The sequence below is a fragment of the Haemaphysalis longicornis genome, unplaced genomic scaffold (assembly GCF_048455015.1).
Source record: "Haemaphysalis longicornis isolate Haplotype H1 unplaced genomic scaffold, Haemaphysalis longicornis Haplotype H1 scaffold_4, whole genome shotgun sequence".
NCBI lineage: Eukaryota > Metazoa > Arthropoda > Arachnida > Ixodida > Ixodidae > Haemaphysalis > Haemaphysalis longicornis.
In genome coordinates this window covers 10,244,434-10,266,378 of record NW_027526361.1, presented here as the reverse complement: position 1 = coordinate 10,266,378, position 21,945 = coordinate 10,244,434, and the positions used below count along the sequence as shown (strand labels likewise).

Sequence of the window (21,945 nt, the reverse complement as noted above, 5' to 3'; positions counted from 1 at the left end):
CGGCCACCTGATCGGCTATGCTGCTTCACAGTTGAAAAAAAAATTACCGAAGACGGCAAACGTATAACGCATGACATTTCCGCAATAATGCAGATTTCGCGAAAGTTCCACCTGTAATCGTTGTAATAGTGCGAATGGAGAAAACTGGTCGTGCGAAATTTCGAAAAAGTAATAAATAACAATATGAAAAAAAAAAATACAGAAAATGGCAGAAAGTATAACGCATTGAATTTCCGCGATAATGTAGATTTCGCAAAAATTTTCACCTGAAATCGTAATCATAGCGTAAATGGGGATAATTGTTCTAACAAAATTTTAAGAAAATAAAGAAAACAGAAAAAGTTTAAATAATTACGGAAAATAGCGAACAGTGTAACGCCCTCCATTTCCCCAATAATGCAGATTTAGCGAAAGTTATACCTGAAACCGTTATAATAGCGTAAAGGGAGATAATTGGCCGAACAAAACTACAAAAAACATAAATAAGAAAGAGAAATAAAAGAAATACGGAAAATGGCAAACCGTATAACGCCCTGCATTCCCACCGTAGTGCAGACATCGCGAATATTCCGCTTGTAATCGTTACAATAGCGCGAATAGAGATAATTGGTCGAAGTAAATTTTGAAACAGTAAAAAATGAGAACATACAAAAAATACGGAAAAAGGCGAAATGTGTAACGCCCTGCACTTACACAATAATGCAGATTTCGCGAAAGTTCCACCTGTAATCGTTATAATACCGTAAGTGTAGATAATTGGTCGAACAAAATTTAGAAGAAATAAAAAGAAAAATATTTAGAAATAACGGAAATGGCAAACCATGTTTCGTCCTGCATTTCCACGAAAATGCAGATTTCGCGAATATTCCACTTGTAATCGTTATAATGGCGTAAATAGAGATGATTGGTCGAACGAAATTTGGAAACACTAAAAAGACGGGAAAAATATAAAAAATTACGGAAAATGGTGGACCGTGTAACGCCCTGCATTTCTAGAATAATGCAGATTTCGCGAAAGTACCACCTGTAATCGTTATTATAGCGTAAATGGAGATAATTGGTCGGAAGCATTTAGAAAAACCCAAAAATTTGGCTGTAAAAAACTCACATTCAAGACAAGCGGCGTAAGAATGCTACGTATTAGTAGAGAATTCTCTTAAGTTCTGCAGACCTTCTTTATGTAAGATGGCGTGTATTTTCCTGAAAAAGTGTCTTCCCACCAACACTTCTGTATTTAAATGTGAAGCCGACTTTACAGAATTGATGTAAGCTTGTTCTTTGCAAGCTGGCTTTGCCACATTATGTCTTGTACGGTGAAGCCTACTCCCAATCCTACTGAACGCTTCCCCGGCGTGACGGCGCGATTAGAGCGGGAGTTTGCGACCAACCAATAACTAGCAAACAGCTCTGATGGTCACCCACATTCAGAGTGGAATGACACTAAATTTTTCTTCATATTAAATTTTATTTTATTATTGCAGCATTTTCGTTTTCAGTGCAAGTGTGTCACATGACGCACTACAGGTGGACAGTTGTTTCCGCGTTGAGTCCACGTAGAAATGCTTACACATTTAAATTGGCTCCCCACCACCCGTGATGTCACTGCGCAACCACTCGGGTCGTTCCGGAGGCTCACGCGCGCCCTAAAAGCGTCCGACCTGAGCTTTCTTCTTCTTGTGGGCTTACCGCGGTAAGGTACACTACTTTTGCCGTGAGGTCTCATCAGTGTCAGCCTCTTTCAAAGAGCTTGGGAGAAATTACAGGAGTCGTCGTTCCCTGATGGCTGAACTACCCGTTCGGCGCTCTACGGTTCACTGCTTCGCTGCCCGCTGCCAGAGAGTTTGTTAACCTTACTGGAGGAACTGCCCATCTCGGGCAAACATGACTAACATCAGCGATATCGTGTAAGAAAACATCGCCAGCATTCAAGCATTTCAGCGTTCGCCATTCGTGTATCCTCGAATCAAGGAGCCGTCTTGCGTCCTGACACGACAGAAATGAACGAGAATACCAGCGAAAACATGACAGGAAAATAAAGGGGTGGGGGAGAGAACACGGATGGAGAGGGGTAGAACAACACATGCGACGGCTGTGTCTCGGTGAGATGCTTTTCATGCCGTAGCAAATTTCCTTTCTTCCCCCAGAGAAAGCCGAATATTTGAAATGACGTCTTCCTTGTAGCGAAAACCAGAGCAAAAGCGGAGCCAGCGGCTTCGGAATTTGACAGCGTTGTTTTAGAATTCAGTGCATCCACCCTCCACCCCCCTCCCCTCCCTGTAAAAAAAAAAAGCAAAATGTAGGTAAAGGAAGATCAGCGCACAGGAAACAGCCGTCGATTCCAGCGAGCTGAAGGAATCGCCCACGCTGGAAACGGCGTGAACGGTCACGAAAGCCGGGAAACGGCCGAAGCGGGTTTCCGGGCCTCCGTAAACAGCCCCCACCCATCCATTCGTCTTCAAAGCGACGAGTTCCCGAAAGTAACAGTTTGCTTTTCTCGACAAAAAGAGACGTTGAGCGTCCCCTTGTTTTACGAAATGCCTGCTGCGGCGGCGGAGGATCACGACAGGCCTGTTCATTGAAAAAGCCTCGGGGGCCAATGGGCGGAAGAATTTGTGGGAGGCGCACTCACTTTCCGGCAATAATTCGCCAGTACCGATTAAACACACACCAAAGCCAAGCAAAGCTTTCGCGTTAATGGCTCCCGCACGATAGATGGCATTTCCCGCCTCCCCAAATCAAGCCTTAAGCATACCAAACTCCCTACCAAACTAAATACAAAACTCATCACCATGACGACAATCATCATTCTCATCAGCAGGCAAGGGGGTTTTTAGCCACCGTCCTAATACGAAAATGCCAAATGGTGTTTAACGTGCAAATGTGCCGCACGGCAAAGACGATAGCTAAACTGCGCAGTAAAAGTAGCCGACGCGAAGAAACATCTGCGATGCGCCGTAATGATGGGACGTCAGACAGAGATTCGCATAATGTGCGCCGATTGTCGAGAAGCCTGCGCGTGCAAGGAGGCCAAGAGGGGGAACGTAGAAGCGCTCCCAAACTATCCTTCACGTACGGCGTTTCGTCGTCGGTCCCGAACAGTCGCCTTGACAACCTGTTTGAAGCGGCGTGCTTTCTTTGATATCATCTGTCATTCGGCAGTGTCTTTGGCAAGGTTATCGCTCTTACCCCCTACTGTACCCCCTCCCAGTTTTCCGAAATAAGTATTTGCTCTCTCTCTCTCTCTCTCTCTCTCTCTCTCTCTCTCTCTCTCTCTCTCTCTCTAAGACTGACATAGGTAAGGTTCGCCGGTGCACCTCCCCATGAGTTCATTCTGTGTTAATGTACTGCCGCGCCGATTCAATGCTAAGTGGAGAGTCTTTTATCAGCAACGGCTTTGGGTGTCCGACGCTGCCGAACACCTCAGCGCTATAGCTAAGTGTATTGTATCGAGAAGAGCTGGGCTTATGTAGGTGAGAAAATACCTTCTACGGAAGATGATATTTGGGCATAAAAGGATAGAATATGAACGTGTCGATTGATAAAGCGCGCCCTCATGAATCAGACTACATAGTTTTCTTGTTCCAGCAAAATCTACAATCCAAAACAAAACAGTCTAAAGACCTATAATACGCTTTAGGCTTCAGTGGTTTACCGTATAAGCTGCCGCTTCCTTTAATTACACGAACGGCCAGTGAGACACGACACTTTGTTTATAAAGCGACACGGGACACAACATTCCTTGAATGCCCTCGGAAAAGACACGCGTATGGAATAACAGCTCAATTTAAAATTCATAAATTCGGCTTGACACACGCGTACTGCCTCCGCTTCCCCCTACAGAGAACCAAAATTGAGATTCACAAGTCTAATTACTGCTTCCATCTAACAGAGACACCGAACTATACGCACAAGATCGGAAGACCAAGTCCGTGACTTGTGTCAACTAGTATTCCACGAACTCGCCCGGCGTGGCTATTTCATCCATCTTATGGGTTACGTGCAACTGCGATTTTCACGCTTAGAGGAGCCGAACACAGGACGAGCTCCGAAGCGGTCCTCGATTCCGTAAATTCGCGATGTTGTTGCCCCATCGTGTTGTGCTCTGTGAATAAATTGCGCGCTGGGAGTCCAAGTTCTGCATGTATGGCTCTGGAATCTCATAATGAGCTAGTAAATGTTGAGCTAAACAAAGAAAAGTTGTTTTTGGCATCGTCTACTGTAGCCCATGGGGTACCCACAATCCAGGGCCTATCGGTGAGACAGGAGTTTTGATTGGCGTCAGAAGCAGCACGTAAACTATGTCAGAAAAAAAAAAAAAAAAACGCTGCCAATAGACCCGAAAAATGTCGAAAACACATAGCAAACAATCAACCGGGGTGAACCGTGCGTAAAAGGCAGAGAAAGGTCTGGACTTCATATCAACATCTCGAATACCTGGAAATAAAAGCGGAAAGAACGGCGCTTTATCGTGTAGTGGCGGCAACACCATCTGCATTTAGCGCCACTATCATCATCATCCGCATCCCTTCACAGTCAGCATCAGCGGTGCCTGGCTAGCGGCAGCAGTGACACGTGACACGAGAGATCGAACACGGCTGCGCTGCAGGGGCGGTCACATGTCTACACCGCTCTCCAAGTTCCGGCCGCGCCTTACGCAGCTGAATAAATGTAGGAGGCCACAGCGCATCACCGGGTCCACGGCTCCCTTTCCTACAATCGTAACAGCGGAAAACGATCACCGACGTATGTAAGAGTTGTCGGACGGTTAATTCACCGAAGTAACATATATGGGAATTTTCACTCAGTGTGAATAAATCAGAAGTCAAAATGTTCCAATTCTTAACAATGGTTTGGCGAGTTCCCCTTGTTCTTCTATTTTTTGTACTATGAGTTCGCCCTACCAGACGAGCTTCTGTCAGACAATCAATTTTAGTTCAACTCGAAAGCCTCTAACGCTGTCGACAGTTTGCCACCTTGAGCAAGCAGCCAACTTGGCAGCGAAACTACAATGTTTGCGCCATGCTACAAACCCCCTTAAAGGCTTCATTCGGAGGTCCGTTTGAAACTAACAGCAGGAGTAGGTGGACCCGTCGTTATGTTCGTCCAGCGCGTGATCTGGAAAGTAGGCGGTACGTAGCACGGAGCCACGTGGTGAACTGGACATGGATGTTGCGAACAAGCACATTTCTTGCGCCCGGAAAAAATCTGCCTGGTGGCATGCCACGGTGCAGACAAATTCGTTCCCACGGGAAAAAAATGCTCCGTGCAAAATTACTCGACATGATTTGTCGAAGTTATGAATTGTAATATACCTCGCTTACACAGCAACACCGCTCACCAGACGTAACATTGCGTCCATCGATGCGGTCTTGGACAGTAACGTGCCTTAGAAATCCTGCTCGGGCCATTAAATCGTACTTCTGGCCACTCAAACCAAGGATTTTGTGTAATTCTGCTTCTTGTGAGACTATTTGTTCATATTCAACATGGCACTACCAGCAGTATTTTTGTGGGAGGGCGTCGAGCCGGCATTTCACTTATCAAGGCAAATTTTATGCTAGGACGAATTCAAAATAGTGTCGAACTTACAACTGCTTATTACAAGAGATAGAGTAGTGCTGGCGATGATGAGAGATAAATTCTTTCCTCCGAATCTTGGTTGTTACAACGGGTACCCACCGCGGTGGCTCAGTGGCTAAGGCGTTGTGCCGCTGAGCCCAAGGTCGCGAGTTCGGTCCTGGCCGCGGTGGCCGCTTCTAAGATGGAGGCGAGAAGCGAAAACTTCCGCTTGGTGAGATTTCGGCCAATGTGGTGGTGGTGGTGTTGATGATGATGTTTGGACCTAGCCTTGCTTGGTATGGGGCAATTGCTCTTCCGATAAACACCTCCTTGCTGCTATGCGCGGGAAATCACCGGGAGTCCCTTGATCAGCACCTTTTTGCCGGTATGCGCGGAAACTCACCAGGAGTCACTGAGGCATGTGTCCCTTAAAAACCCTCGGATCAGGCGCAAAATGTCTCTCCTGGTGATCGAATGGCCTATAAGAAGAATTATATCATCCAAAGAGGCATGCGGAGCGGCCCTCTTTCGAAGTCCTTTAAACAAAGCTAAACTCTCCGTCGCATGTTCTCGGCAGTCTAAGAAAATGTCCGATGTCACCTGTTACACAACGCGATGCGCGCAGAGAGAGGTGACGAGATAAGGTTCAGCTTATGAAGCCTCGCCGGTGTCCGCGCTGGTTTGGTCCGGATGCGGAACAGTAAGGATGCCTCTGTCCACTTCATTCCTTTGGTCACTCATAGTTGGTGTTGTGGTCGCCCAAAAGATCTGACGTGTTCTTTAATGGTGGTTTTTAAAATTCGCCGTTCGTTGGGAGCCACTCTCAGAAAACGAGTACACGACGTCGCTTCACGGGCCAACTTGTCCGCGGCTACATTTCCAAGCACTCCGACATGGGGAGGAACCCACTGGAAGCGAACGCTAAGTCCGTTTGCATTTAGCTGCTGAAGGCGACGTAAGGAGCGTTGGCAAGTTTTATCTGCAGGAAATCCGGCTGGGAGAGTCCGATGCCGGAAAGGCATTGCTCAGGCGTCACCGCTTAAGGGTGGAATCTCGCATACACGCAGCACTCAACACTCTGAGCGTCCTCTACCCACAATGGCGGGAGAATCAACATCACTTGGACCCGCCGTGGTCTTTCGAGAGAGTGTCAGCTCACCATCCCGGGGCATTCGCTCGAAGAGATTTATACCAGTGGCTCAAGCTAGAATGTTAATATTTGAGCACTTGGACGGGTTGTACGGATATTGTGTTCACGTGTTTACGGACGGACCATCGCAGTGGCCTTTGTGATTCCCGGCATGAACGTTTCCTGGGCGGTTCGCATTGATCATTTGACGTCAACAACGACGGAGTGTATAGGGATTGAGGCGGCCTTGAAAAAGATCAAATCGCTTCGGGTGCGGCGTGCAGTAATTCTTACAAATTTCAAGTCGGCCAATGTGGTCAAAATTAATCCTGAGCCCACCGCTACGGTGCGCTTCATATCCCAAGCGTAGCTTCGGTTACACCCCACAATCTAGTTGTTGGGTGATGAAAATAAGAACAAACAGATCAGCAACGAAATTCGATTAGATAAGGTATATAGGTTGAAAAAAGTCAGAAGATAGCATTAAATTAGAACAACTTATGTGGCCCGATGCAATGTTAAAAATATTGAGTCGACTTGCGCGCCACAACATAATATGCCATGTGCGAAGAAAGTGCCGTGTCCTGTACTTGGATAGTTCGGTCCTCCTCGAGTTGTATAAAATAAACTCTTCCTCACGATTGTTTTCGTATTCCTCATTCGTCTTTGACGATAAAAGTGCCTTGGGCCCTTTAAATTTCAGCGCACGGTCACCAGACCATTCACACGAATAATTAGAGACCGCTGAAAACATCCCCTTAGTTATTGGGCTGTGCACCGACTTGTAACCCGATTAGGACGCAAAAAAGAAAAGGAACACGACTAAATGCACGACGTCACGTGTCAGTTCAAACCACAGTAAAAAAAAGATGAAATCCTCCACTCGTACAACCCAATTACCTGCCACTGGCGTGAAAGGAACATGTGGACAGAAAGAATAAGCAAAGCTGGTATAATTTAAAAGTAGGGACTTGTGTTTAATTGCATAAACGCTGAAGCGGCAGGCACAACATAACAACGTATATCGGTTCTAATGGAAGCCTGCCGCGAATAAAGTCCCCACGGCGCTCCACTCGTCGCATGACTGAAAATTGTAATGAGGACGTGTTCCGAGAACGCATGCGCCAAATTTAAAGTTACACAACCGGAACACGTTCAAACTACGGCGCGACGCTGAAGATAAAAGCAAACGCATAAAGAACAATAGCAGATGTTCCCAATTTCATTTCCACAAACCGCGTTCCACTTATTCCATTTTTGGTTTAGGGCTTGGGGAATGAATGCGTTGTCAATGGCCGAATTTCCATGCTTTGTTAAACACATCCCGAGCAATGATGACGTTAAACATTCAGTGAGGTGCGTGCTTCCTGTGGACGCGCAGGAATGCGCATTTTTATATTGTTTTTCCGGTACAAAAGCGCGCAGGGAGAATATTTATGAGGGCATTTTTTAGTAGAAGTTTTCCCGAGTTAACGCAGCAATTACCGTCTTCATTTTTGTGCTGCTCTAAATGCCGAGAATCCAATTTTCTGTTTCCACGATGCTTAAGATAGACTTTCCGGTAACTGAAAAAAAAGAAAAGAAATGTTCTTAACAGGACACAGGTGCTTAATTAGAGACAGCGAAGCTACTTGCTGACACCAAGCGTATGAGCTGTGAAAAATCCTGTTTCCTATTTTAATAACCTCTTAACATTAAATATAGCGTGGTCCAATAAAGCGCCAGAAAGGCAAATTATCGTACGAAGCAGGCGAAAAGCGAGGAGGCAACTAACGCTACTTTCCTACCAACTCTACGCCAGAAACTGGCTGATAACAAGGCAACCACAGGGGGTCGCGTATGCGCCACTTCTCCAAAATTATCATTAACGTGAGGCCGTATTAGCGCGGGCGGCACAGACGGTGCAAGTCTTGTTGGTTTAGTTTTCGCGCCATGCGGGGGTAGCGAAGTTACTTGCGCAAGCGATGAAATCGTATTTGTGCGAACACCAAGTTCTGGGACACTGGTGTGCTCCGCGCAGTTACCAGACAGCGTTCAAGAAGAACTCACTGAGGCAAAGAAACCGAATTAACGAAATCTCGCCTCCCACTACTCACGCTCCCGCCTCCCTCCCGCCTCGCGGCTGGCAATCTTATTTTGCGAAGCAACTGCAGTGCGTGTTCGCACTACCGACTGACGCTTCAAGTCGCGGCCACTCTAGCACGCCAAATGGAGTTCCGCCCATGCTCTTAATTGGCTCCCCGAGTAGCTCTTTGAGTGCGAAAGTGCTGTCAAACGCATACGGCGGTTCGCTCCGAGCCGCCAGAGGTAAGAATAATAAAAAAAGATAGGCTCGACCGGGGCAACCCCGGCCGCCATTTGTGAAAATAGGTTATTCCACGAAACCCCTGCACTAAATGCGGTAAAAAGAGCTTCATTTATAGGATAAAAGTTGATCCGCGTAACGGAAGAGCGCAGAAGCTTTTCGTAAAGAATCCATCCGCAGTTCCTCCCCAGAACCCTGTCTTGGAAGAGCACAGATTCGGGAGTGAAGGTTTCATGTTTGAAGACAAATCCGCGCTCACGACGGGATTCTGCTCCTACAGGATCAGCAACAAAGCGAACAACGTATCCTTTTATATGTATTCTAGCAAAGCAAAGTAAAAAGAGAGAAAGGACAGTCTCGTTGAGAAAGTTGTCAAGTGACTAAAATATTGAAAGTGATTATTAGGATCAAATTAGCCAGCCAGCGAACAAACAAGTGGCTGGTTGACGGCGCCTGCATTAGACTGGGCGTCCGCAGACGTTTTCTACTCCAGGGCGGGACCGGCTGAGGGATATGTGACCCCAGAATGTTGAGGAAAGGAAGGAGACACCAGGAATCCGTGCTACCAATGGTTTTGTTCTGCCTCCGCATCGAGCCTAACAGTGGAAGTAAAGCCTGGTACAGCCTCGTCGCGGTACGAGAGGAGGCACCTCTCCCCCTTTAACGCCCCCCCCCCCCGCCCCCTTTCTTCTGTGTTCCCCTCACCCAGAAGCCCCTCACAGACCCCAAACCTTGCTGAGCGAGTTCACAAATGCTCGGCACCGTAGCAGTGTGACGGGAGTGGAGAGCCGGTCTCTAGGGCTTGCAAGGAAGTCGCGGCCGATCCCCTGGGCAACGTTGACTCTGGGAAACCACCATTTCCGGCACGCGGCATGCAGGACTTGCTCCTAAATCGAAGAAGCGATCGCTTAGTTGCCGTTGAGATTAGGACGAGGGCCGCCTACAGCTCATTTTCTTTACAGCCAGCGACCCTGCCAATCTGTGTGCTTTAAACCATAGCCGATTTGAGTTCAAACTCTTGGACTTCCTGCAGCTAATAAATTCACAGATAAAACCACCCGGTCGTGCCTCCGAATTAAAACGAATCGCAGCCCAGCGGCAATGACTGTCCCTTTACGAAATGTGCGGCAAGGATTCAGTCCCCTGTGCTGACAAAAGTTGGAATTCTTTTTCGAACACCTGAGCAGAAAACTTAAGGCTGGTTGGTATCGCTAAAATCACTAGAATCCAAAACAGTTTTATCAAATCAGGTACATTATGAAAATCAGTTACATCAATGGATACGTGGGGGCGTACCCAATACACTTTATTTGGAAAATTAAAAGAAACTTGTATTTCCTTCCCAGCTTTTCATTCTAGGAAATAAATGCCCGGCCTAAGCTTACACCCGGAAGCTATTTTTGAAGCAGGCAAGCTCGCTTGCCAAATGTTAACATGAATAGATTTAGTTTGTGTACACTGAATCTAAACTGTTGAGTAATTTTGCGCTGGAGTTATGTTCTAGTTGTAAGGTTATAGTATCAACAAATTGTTTGTCTTAGCCCGCCATATCGGCCGGGGAGATTTTTTCGGAAAGGCAGTTCAGCCCTGTAGGCGCAATGCCAATAAATTTCCTGGCCTAACCCTTTTTTCTGTGTCATTCTTCGCAAATGAGCTGCCCAAAAGCTATTCGTCTAAAAAAAAAAAAAGCCCAGTAGCGATAGAATTTTGCAATAGGGCTCTTGGCTTGGGGTGTGCAGACCAGTTGCCTTTTTTGTTCCTATTCACCCGAGTTTCTTATTGCTACCGGATATAGTTTTCCTCCTCCTACCCCCACCGCATTTCTAGGGAACAGAATGACGATTCGCTTCGCAGCATTTCGACATAAATGACAATAAATTAATTGCTAGGCGCATCTTTTAAGCTTGGTAAAGGTTAAGGCTTGCCGAAAATATGATATTGAGGGCTCCAAACCGGTTGATATCCATTTCGTTTATTGGAGAGATTCAAACTGCTTCTGAATGCCATTCAGTGAGGCACGAGATAACGCTTGATGAGTGCCAGACATAGGAGGGTGCATCGAGATGGTTTTAACCAAGCCCGCCCCGCGGATTCTGCAAGGCGTGTTGATCTTTGCAGCGGACAAGTGCAAGCTGGCTGGCACAAACGCGCGCTCGGCTCTAGCTCATACATTTACGCGTATTTAAGAGGACGCTGGCGTTTTCCGCGAGGAAAATGCAGCTCTATTTAAAGGGCTACGCTGCCGCGTGCTCTTACGCAGTTTCGATGACAGTAGTCACGCTTTCACCTTATATAGCGTTCATAACGTTAGGATCATCACCGGCGGCACTATTAAGAGGAGATATATTAGTATCTCCTCAATTTAGGTTGAACCCTAAGTTGAAACTGAAGACGACTCAGCGAGCAATGGAACGGAAGAGGATATGTGTAACATTAAGGGGCAAGAAGAGAGCGGAGTGGGTCAGGGAAAAAACGCGTGTTAAGGACATATTAGTAGAAATTAGGAAGACGAAATTGACGTGAGCAGGGCATCTAATGTGAAGACAAGATAACCGTTGGTAATTAAGGGTAACAGGGTGGATCCCTAGAGAAGGCAAGGGTGGGAGGGGGCGGCAGAAAGTTAGATGGGCAGGTGAGATCCAGAAATTTGCGGGGGTAAATTGGTCGCAGTTAGCAAAGGGCAGGGATAATTCGAGATATATGGGAGATGCCTTTGCCCTGCAGTGGGCGTAGATAGGCTGATGATGATGATGGTGATGATGGCGATGATGATGATGATGATATTTGCATTTGAAGGCGAGGTGAACGTACAGCGGTGGTAGCACTGGAACCATGGGCAATAGCACCCCGTTAGAAGTGGCAAGTCACTAAACATCAACATGGTAAAGGGGGCTTGATTGAGGATAAGGCAAGGTTGCGGGCCTAAGGTAGTTTGGGGTGTATTACAGAGCGTACTGAAAAAAAGGGGTCAGGGTAGAAGGATCAGCAAACTGCGCTGCCACCACTGTCAACACCACACAGCGTTGTGAGGCGTCTCTGCTGTCCCGTTTCACTGCATGGTAGACTACATTACGAACTTCCTAGAAATCTGAACTTAAGGTATTTTGAACATCACGGCTCAGGGCCGCTACACGAATCACAATAAACCCAAATGTGGCCGAGCCAGTGAGAATACAACAGGCTTGTAGCGGAACTCTAAAGGCACATCATCAGGCGCTCGTATGTGCACTAATAGACAAATTAAGCTCGGCCAGGAAAAAACTCAAATAATATGGTCTACTGAGGCTAAATAGTGTAAAGTCCTTTTATATGAATTTGTAACAGCAGCAGGTTTGTGTGGTCAAAAGAACTCGCTGTGCGCTCTGGTTCACAGTTTCGTATCTTCTGTCTACGACTGCACGTAGCCCAGTATGTTTGCAAAAGTTGCTAAACGCTTTCGAACATAAAGGGTTTAAAATTGATTGATTGATTGATTGATTGATTGATTGATTGATTGATTGATTGATTGATTGATTGATTGATTGATTGATTGATTGATTGTACGGTTTAATGTGCCGACGCAACGCAGGCGATGGTGCGCGCCGTAGTGGAAGGCTCTGGATTAATTTTGACCATCTGGGGATCTTTAACGTGCGCCGAAATCTCGGACTCACGAGTGTTTTTGCTTTTCGCCTCTATAAGAAAAGCGGCCGCCGCGGCAGGGAATCGAACCTAATAAAGGGCTCTAAAAAGCAATGAAAATAAAGTTAGTTATGATGACAAGCGAACAAACTTTAGAAAGTGGGTGCGAACAAGCGCTGAAAAAAAAAAAGATATTTTACTCACACATTACAGCGGTGCATTTCGACAGCAGGATTAAAGAATAAAAATAAATTAATGCCATCGCTAACAGTTACTAGCATCTGTAAGTTTCAAAGAAACAGTTCGAACTGAGCCCGTACAGCAAAAGGCGAATTAAATAAAAGAAACAAAAAAAACCAGACCAGACGCGTGGAAAGAAGGGGGCAAATTGCATTCGCGAAGGCGCGCCTTACAAGATTACATGCGTAAGCGCGTGTGTTCACCTTGATGAGCTGAATTGGCTTATGAGGAAATCAAATTTATGGAAAAGCTAGCTTCGCCACGAAAACGCGCCTTTTTGAACTTTTTTCTTATCTTTTGGGGTTCAGCCATCGCTTGCTTCAGGCACGGCGAAAAGTTTTTTTGGTGATAATGAAATGCCGACTAGATAGGCTGCTTTTGAGAAAATAGAAAAGCAATTTTCGCCTCAAGTCAGCGGAGTAAAAGTGATATTCCGTAATTTAAAAAAAAATATTTTCTATCCCCGGTTCTGAAATGACTCTGGAAGTGCTAGCACATGGCCCACTATTTATAAATTAACGTCAGAATACAAAGAATGCGTGTCAGCCGACTACTTTTGCTATAATGCACAAAAACAAAAACGCCATTTACGGTCAGACAGTGGTTTAACATTCGGCTCCCTTCTTTTATGGAGTCACTACAAGAAGCAGTAACGAGCAAAGAAATGGTTCGCCGTTTCGCTTCAAGCAGTAAAATGACGAAACGTACAGTCCAGCCTCTTTTATAGGTGATTTCCTCGCGAACGAAGAACATTGCCTGTTTTCTCGGACCTGGAGGAAAACAAATAATCAAAACACGCATCTGCGGTAAAGGAAACCTGCATACTTGCCGAATTTGTTTGGTAATTTAAATTATTTTCAAAACGTAGTCAACAAACGGATTCAGTACTTACAATAGGATTAATCAAAGCACTCTGGCGGGCTAGTTGGTCTGACATGACTAATAGGAATAGGAATCGCTAAGTGAACATAAAAAAACAGCGCGAAATACACGAGGACTAAGAGTGACGGAAAGCACATACAGGCGCTGAACAAACTACTGAGCATATTTATTGCCGCTTGAAGATACGTTTGTCACGCAAGCCGCATTAAATATGCTCAGCTGTTTGTTCAGCGCCTACCTGTGCTTTCCGTCACTCTAAGTCCTTGTGTTTTTAGCAGTTTTTTATGTTCAGAATGAACCAACTGGCCCCACTTAAGCCAAAACGCCCGTGTGTACGAGATTTCGGCGCACGTTAAAGATCCCCATGACTAATAGGAATAGGAATCGCAAAGTGAACATAAAAAAACAGCGCGAAAAACACGAGGACTAAGAGTGACGGAAAGCACATACAGGCGCTGAACAAACGACTGAGCATAATTATTGCCGCTTGAAGATACGTTTGTCACGCAAGCCGCATTAAATATGCTCAGCTGTTTGTTCAGCGCCTACCTGTGCTTTCCGTCACTCTAAGTCCTTGTGTTTTTAGCAGTTTTTTATGTTCAGAATGAACCAACTGGCCCCACTTAAGCCAAAACGCCCGTGTGTACGAGATTTCGGCGCACGTTAAAGATCCCCATGACTAATAGGAATAGGAATCGCAAAGTGAACATAAAAAAACAGCGCGAAAAACACGAGGACTAAGAGTGACGGAAAGCACATACAGGCGCTGAACAAACTACTGAGCATATTTATTGCCGCTTGAAGATACGTTTGTCACGCAAGCCGCATTAAATATGCTCAGCTGTTTGTTCAGCGCCTACCTGTGCTTTCCGTCACTCTAAGTCCTTGTGTTTTTAGCAGTTTTTTATGTTCAGAATGAACCAACTGGCCCCACTTAAGCCAAAACGCCCGTGTGTACGAGATTTCGGCGCACGTTAAAGATCCCCATGACTAATAGGAATAGGAATCGCAAAGTGAACATAAAAAAACAGCGCGAAAAACACGAGGACTAAGAGTGACGGAAAGCACATACAGGCGCTGAACAAACGACTGAGCATATTTATTGCCGCTTGAAGATACGTTTGTCACGCAAGCCGCATTAAATATGCTCAGCTGTTTGTTCAGCGCCTGCCTATGCTTTCCGTCACTCCAAGTCCTTGTGTTTTTAGCAGTTTTTCATGTTCAGAATGAACCAACTGGCCCCACTTAAGCCAAAACGCCCGTGTGTACGAGATTTCGGCGCACGTTAAAGATCCCCAGGTGGTCAAAATTAATCCGGAGCCCTCCACTACGGCGCGCCTCATCGCCAGCGTTGCGTCGGCGCGTTAAACCCTACAATCTATTAAACCCACTTGATACGTTGAATCACAAAGTACCTCAGCAAAAAGTTACAACTCTTGCGCACCAGGTAACTTGAAAACTTGTTCAATTTTTCTTTCTTTCTTTCCAAATTTCAGCGTTGTTCGCGCGCTCGAATGACGTAATTCGTGTGATGTCCAGGCAAATGGCCGGATTCCTTTCAGTGGAAGCAATAAACGTATTCGAGAGCCACTTAAAGGAAACCGCAACAAAAGCACAGCAGACACTGGAATGCCTATCTGCTGCGACTAGCAAATCACGAACTAGGCGCTCTGTGTTTGTCATAACTGCAGTAATCACAGCGCTTCCAGGCACGATGGAAATGAACGCGTGCATCAGAATTATTGCGGGCCCCTTCGAGTCAGGCCCTACAATCTCACTTGAATTTAGTGCGCGCACGAGACCTCGATAACTTCTAGCACTAGACGTCGCCTATACAATTTCTTTTGAAATTAAAAAAAATATATATATATATATAATCCTGATTACGGTGTCACACAACTCTCACACACAAAAAAAAGAAAACAATACAAATGTAGCAATATGGCCTGAAATCTTGTAAATGTTTTTGACGACAGTAGCTGTTGTGTCAGTAGTAAATCTGTAAAAACTCAGTTCGAAAATTCACCTCATAATCTAAAAAAATTAGTACCCTTCCACTACTGTGCTAGTAGAACACCAGAGAAGCTATATTGGTGGATGACTAGATTGAGTTACGTATGTTATATTATCGGCAATGCTAGAGTTGTGTTAGCAGCCAAATGTCATATGATTTGTTTCGGGATAGTTTCGATAAAACAAGAGTCACAGCCGTTTTCTGTAACTACGCTTCCTCCGCAGACGGTCATGCATAACGACAGCAGCTGCAGCCGGTAAGTTTTTTCGCGGTTACAACTTAACTCTAAACTAATTATAAAAAAATGAACTTGGCGTAATCATAGAGTGATTGATTTATTGTGGGGTTTAACGCAGACGATGAGGTGCGCCGTAGTGGAGGGCTCCGTAATAATTTTGACCCCCTGGGGATCTTTAACGCGTGCAGAAATCTCGAGGGCACGGGCGTTTTTGCTTTTCGCCCCCATCACAAAAGCGACGGCCGCGCCCGGGAACCTCAACCCGCGTCCTTGTGTTTATCAGCGCAACGCGTTAGCCACTGAGCCACTGCAGCGGTTGTAATAGCAGAGTCCTCTTAGCAGCCAATTGAAGTATATTTTTGAAGACGATAGTCTTTCTAGGGCTAATTAAACCCAGAAATTTTGGTCTGTCTGTCTGTCTGTCTGTCTGTCTGTCTGTCTGTCTGTCTGTCTGTCTGTCTGTCTGTCTGTCTGTCTGTCTGTCTGTCTGTCTGTCTGTCTGTCTGTCTGTCTGTCTGTCTGTCTGTCTGTCTGTCTGTCTGTCTGTCTGTCTGTCTGTCTGTCTGTCTGTCTGTCTGTCTGTCTGTCTGTCTGTCTGTCTGTCTGTCTGTCTGTCTGTCTGTCTGTCTGTCTGTCTGTCTGTCTGTCTGTCTGTCTGTCTGTCTGTCTGTCTGTCTGTCTGTCTGTCTGTCTGTCTGTCTGTCTGTCTGTCTGTCTGTCTGTCTGTCTGTCTGTCTGTCTGTCTGTCTGTCTGTCTGTCTGTCTGTCTGTCTGTCTGTCTGTCTGTCTGTCTGTCTGTCTGTCTGTGACTCGAAGTAAAATGTATACTGCGCAATAGTTCCCAGCAATGAACCTAATTGTTTAAATAGTCAATGCACAATAGAGACCAGCGAAGATTAGGCACAAAAATCATCGAACCCGGTCCCACAGATTATGATGGAAAACTTTTATTCATAATCAATTATTCGAGTTTTTTTTCTAACCCCTTGCTAGGAATACCCCTTGGGGCCTGGCGGCTACCTAAGCTTGATTGAAGATCGTCCGTTGAACTTCTCGATCTGAGTATCGGAGCCTCCCGAGTGCCTATTGTGTCTGTGCTGTCTGATATGTGTGGGCACGTTCATATTACATGGGCCATGCTTGCCAGGCTTTCACAATATTTGCATTTAGATTCAAATATACCTGTGCAGAGTTTACTAAGTAGTAGCGGATTTGGGTAGGCTCCAAACTGTAAATTGCGCAAGGGTGTCTCGTCCTTGTTGCAGAGTACGCGACCCGCGTCTGGGTATTCCTTCCCTGTTAATATATAGCATTGCGTTATTTCTCAATTGGTGATCGTCCTGTCCGGAGAGGTTAGCGGTAAGTGATATTTTTTTAACGGCGACGTTGGTGAAGGGGGAAGACCGGTATTGTTTTCGTTGGCGTGGCACAAGCATGCCAGTCCAGCGTGCTGCACGGCGAGTGTGTGCACGTGCGTACAGTGCGAGGCGCTTGGACACCGAGTACAAGCGGTTTCCTGCTATGCTGCCAGGCTCCCAGGGTCCGCAACAGCCATTACTTGTTACAACGCCATGCTTCGTCGGTGCTGAACCGAAGTACTTCCTCTTTAACAGCGAAGCTGTTGAGCAAGTAGTTTCCGTGTGGTGTCCGCAGTTAAAAACACCAAGAAAATGCCGAGTGCTCGAGCACGCTTAGCGCACGATCGTCAAGCTAAGCATACCCACCAAGCGCTTTACCACTATCGACAACAACAACGAAAAATTCCGGCGTTCGCCGCGTGCATCGAGCGCACGATCGTCAAGCTAAGCATACTCACTTAGAGAGATTGGCAAACGCTGCGAAAGAACCGGACCTTCTCTTTTCTCTTGCTCCCTCACACGTGACGCCTGTGTACTGCATGCCAATGCTGGCGAGTGTGTGTACGTCTACACATCTGTTACTCAGTCGTGAAAGACCCAGTCATTCCCTCTCCTTGTGCTTGCAGCTCCTCTCCAACTCGCTTTTTTTTTTTCACGCATGCGCAGCGCTTCCCGCGGAACGCCATTCTGGCTACGGGCAGATGTTTCCCCTGCGTATATACAGCTTCGCTGTAATAATCTTCGGGAGACTTAAGTCTGTTACGTGCCTTGAATGAGGAAGCATTATGGCTTCCCACGGCGACATGTACCAGACTTCTATGCTGATACGTCGTATTTGTGTCTTTCTTCCCTTTCGTTCCTTCGTCCCTTGGGGCGAATTACTTCGGCAGGTAAACTGGATACCCCAACGCTTGCCCATAATCAGAGGTAGCTGAGATGCTCCTGTCTTACTCGCGTTCCGTCACGTTCCCCTGTCCCGCAATATGACGTCAGCGCCACACGCGCTTGGCTGGCTCTTGTTTCCCCGCTGACGATGTGACCTGATGATGTGGGAACCTGATGCAGTGGCGGGGTGGGTACGCACTTGGGCGCTGCTCTAGAGGCCCGGGTTGTATTCCAGTACGAAGGCCAGTGTGCGCAGTTTGTTGTCGAAGTAATTATTTCACTCTAACTAAGTCAATCCAGCTACGCACTTTGGCCCAAATTTCGACATGTTTGTAACTGTTATTCACTCTTTACAGAGGTGGCCAGTTTATGTACCGGACAATACCGTTTTTTCGCACAATGAAGCATTTAATTCCATCTTTATATTACACATCACTCTGGGCTGTTTACTGGCGGTTAGCTCATCAACAGACTATGTACGCACAGAAGGTAGCAAGCGCAGCGGAACTACGCATTCAAAGTTTAAATCGCCTGCCTGCATATTCGCGTGAGCGAACGCGAAGGTGCAACTCACAAAATGTTAACGCGCACACGCGTGCAGGACTTCCGTTATTTATTTTTCACTTCGAAAGCGCGCCTTTTCGGAGAGTACACAAACTTGTTTCGGCAAAGACGGAGATAGGCTTCGGTGTCGGCATTTCTCTCTCTCTTAACAAGTGCACAAGGAGCAGCAATGACACGTGCCGCTGGGAGATCAAAAGAAGCGCGTCGCAGCGCAGCCGAGCGGCGATGATGTCCCGCGCCCGAAACACGACCTCAGCCAAGGAGTGCTCCTGTCACCGATCCCCGCTCCTCCGTCAAGGGGCGCGCGCAAAGGGAGCCGCGCATTGCAAAACGCCGAACACGCCACGCGTGCTCCTTCCTGATCGATACGGAGCAGGCTTTTCTCGCCGCCGACGTGCATATACGCGTCTATGCAAAGAAAAGTAGTCACCGCCGCCGTGCTCTTGCACTGCTCGTTCCTTGCGTACACGCCTCCATTTTCTGTCGCCTCTGATGCGCGAACGTGATTCGTCGCCTGGCGGAAAAAGACGGCCGCCTGTCACGCAGCTTCCCGCCGGGGAGATGCGCCGCTTCCGCAGCCGCCTGTCAGCATCTCCGCAGCGGGTGTAGCGTTTCTTTATCCTGCTGCTTCCAGGGGTCCTCGGGCGGCTGACCTGAATCCGCGCAGGGTCACGTACAGGGCGCGTCACACCGTGTCGCCTGCGGGTGCCGGTGGCCGTCAAAAAGCGGTCGCTTCCAACTGTGCTTCACCGCGCTCTGTCCAAGGCGCACGCAGTGTCCGACGCCTATTGGGAGACTTTAACCAGCGTAGAGGTGCGCTGGATGGGCTGGGCATGTTTATCGGACCTGGCCGCGAAGCACCATGCACAAGATGGAATGCAAGCCACAGTAGCTAGCCACAAGCGGAAGTCGACTGCAAAAAAGCGTGCATATCAACCAGCCAGATCTGAAGGGAATGCGTGAAAATATTATTATGGTCGTATCGCGCAGTGTTCCTGTGCAGCCGGGAGTTTTTAGCTTAGTTCACTGAGCCGGGTGTGACATTTCGACAATTTATACAGACGATCTTAGTGATTGGTCATTCCGAAAACGAGCCCTGGATACAGCACAGATGTAGATACTGACAGATAGCAAGAACAGGAGAACAAAAGAAGAAGGTAGATTATCCCAACGATGCATCCTGTTGTACCCCAGCCCACTTCCCGTTAGGATGATTTTATGCTTTGGACAGCAGCAACAGTAATAAAAACACTTTGCTTTGGTGTGCTTTCTGAACTCTGAACAGGAGCCTAGTTCAAACAAGAGGAATCAAATCGGGCGAGTTTGCAGTGGTAACACTGCGTCTATACCAGCATACGTGACACTGGAACGAAGTGTTCACCAAGAAAAATAGTAGGCGCCAGTATTAAGGCTGGAACGATCAATCGCAGTCGCAGTAGCAGATGTTCTAACAGCGCATTACCGGTACCATCGCATCATTACTCAACAGACCAAAAAACCACACAAGGTACTCCGTTAATTTTGCGTGAGTGAGTGAGCGAATAAACTTTATGTAGACGAGCTTCAGGCGCTGATGGTTGGGCGCCCGCCGGTGGGGGGCCTCCTCTAGTCCGGGAAGCCCTGGTCTGCGCTGGCTGCCCTGGCCCTCTCCACTAGGCTATGGTGTGCTGAGAGGTCGGTGATGACCAGCTCACCCGCCCACTGCTCATACGTCGGGTGAGGATTGGGGGTTAGGGATGGGGTTTTCTGACACTCCCATACCATGTGGTACAGGGTGACGCGTTTGGAAAAGAAATTACAGGTAGCGCAGTAGAGGCTGGGGTACATGGCATGAAGGAGAGTGGCGTGAGGGTATGAAATTTCTTTGAAGTCGGCGAAAGGCGGTCGCCTGGGCTCTGGATAAATGGAGATGAAAGGGGGGGGGGATGGTCGTCGTTCGTGGGGGTAATTGGCGAGGTTGTTTTTATATGAAGTAAGAGTAGCGGGCTTGAGAGAGCGAAGGGGCCGCATGTCTTTGCCTTCGTGAGAAACGGCCCGGTGGGTATGAACGCGGGCAGCGGAGTGTGCCGCCTGGTGTTCCTCGAAGAACTCGTGTCCGGGGGTCCAGCTAATGTGTTTTTCCGAGAGCTGGCGCACACTTTGCAGAATTTCGAGGGCCGCGGGATGCGACCTAGCGGGAAGTTGCGGCAGGCGGCTGCCGAATCGGTCATTACAGTGAGGTAGTCGTCTCTAGTGGTGGCGGCCAGAGCGATAATAAGTTCTGCTGCTTCAATAGATGTCGTGGGAACTGTAGCGGCCGTCAGTCCTGCACAGTTGGCGTCGGTTACACTCATGGCATGGGCAGCTTGTGCAGTAACACGCTTAAAATTTTGCGATTCATCAGCGCTTTCAAAGCCCAGCACTTTACAGAAGAGCACTGAACGATATAGTTCTTTGTTCTTTTTATAATGCAACGAAGCAATTACACCTTACATGAATACAATATTTCATGAAAATACGAGATAGTTAAAAGCGCACAACTTTCCTTTCGTATTTTTAGGAATATGCATGACACATAAAACAAACCCAGACGAAGATGCATAAAATACCTGGCCGCTGATGTTATCACCAACCCGTGTGCCGTGCCAACACACCGGCGACTACTTTCCTCCTCTTTTTTTATTTTCCTCTCTCTCGAGAAGTGCTCCAGAAATTACCTATAATCAGGTGAATTCAGCAGATGCATCCCCGTTATATTTTGGTCCAAATATTCAGAGACAGCGGTATGCCGCAGGCAAGACACGCACCAGCCAACCGCTAGGAATGTGATTGCGTATGATATTTCATGCCTGAAAACCGCAGTACGCTGCTTTACAACTTTATTGCGTCAAAGAAAAAAAAAACCAAAGCAATAATTCCAACACCGTCCGAGGGCATGCGCCGCTTTATCGCCCTGTACACCGCTGGCCCGGAAGATAGCTACGCTGTTATGACAGCACCTTGCCAAGCGGGAAGAAGGAAAGAAAAAAAATACGCTAGGGAAAGACGGGACCGCAGAAAGAATTACGCGAGCTACATAGTTACGCCAGTGCCGCGCGAAAACAGAGTTCAGCGGGCGGAGCTGTACGTCTCGACACGAGTGAGCGGTCTCCTGTGCAGAACACTTTTTCG

The 21,945-nt window shown here is 47.2% G+C and overlaps 1 protein-coding gene across 2 annotated transcripts in view; it reads right to left on the bottom strand.

Moving 5' to 3' along the window:
* Positions 1-21,945, bottom strand: part of LOC144178228 (dopamine D2-like receptor) — a 773,504-nt gene that overhangs the window by 92,147 nt on the left and 659,412 nt on the right. The window lies entirely within an intron of this gene.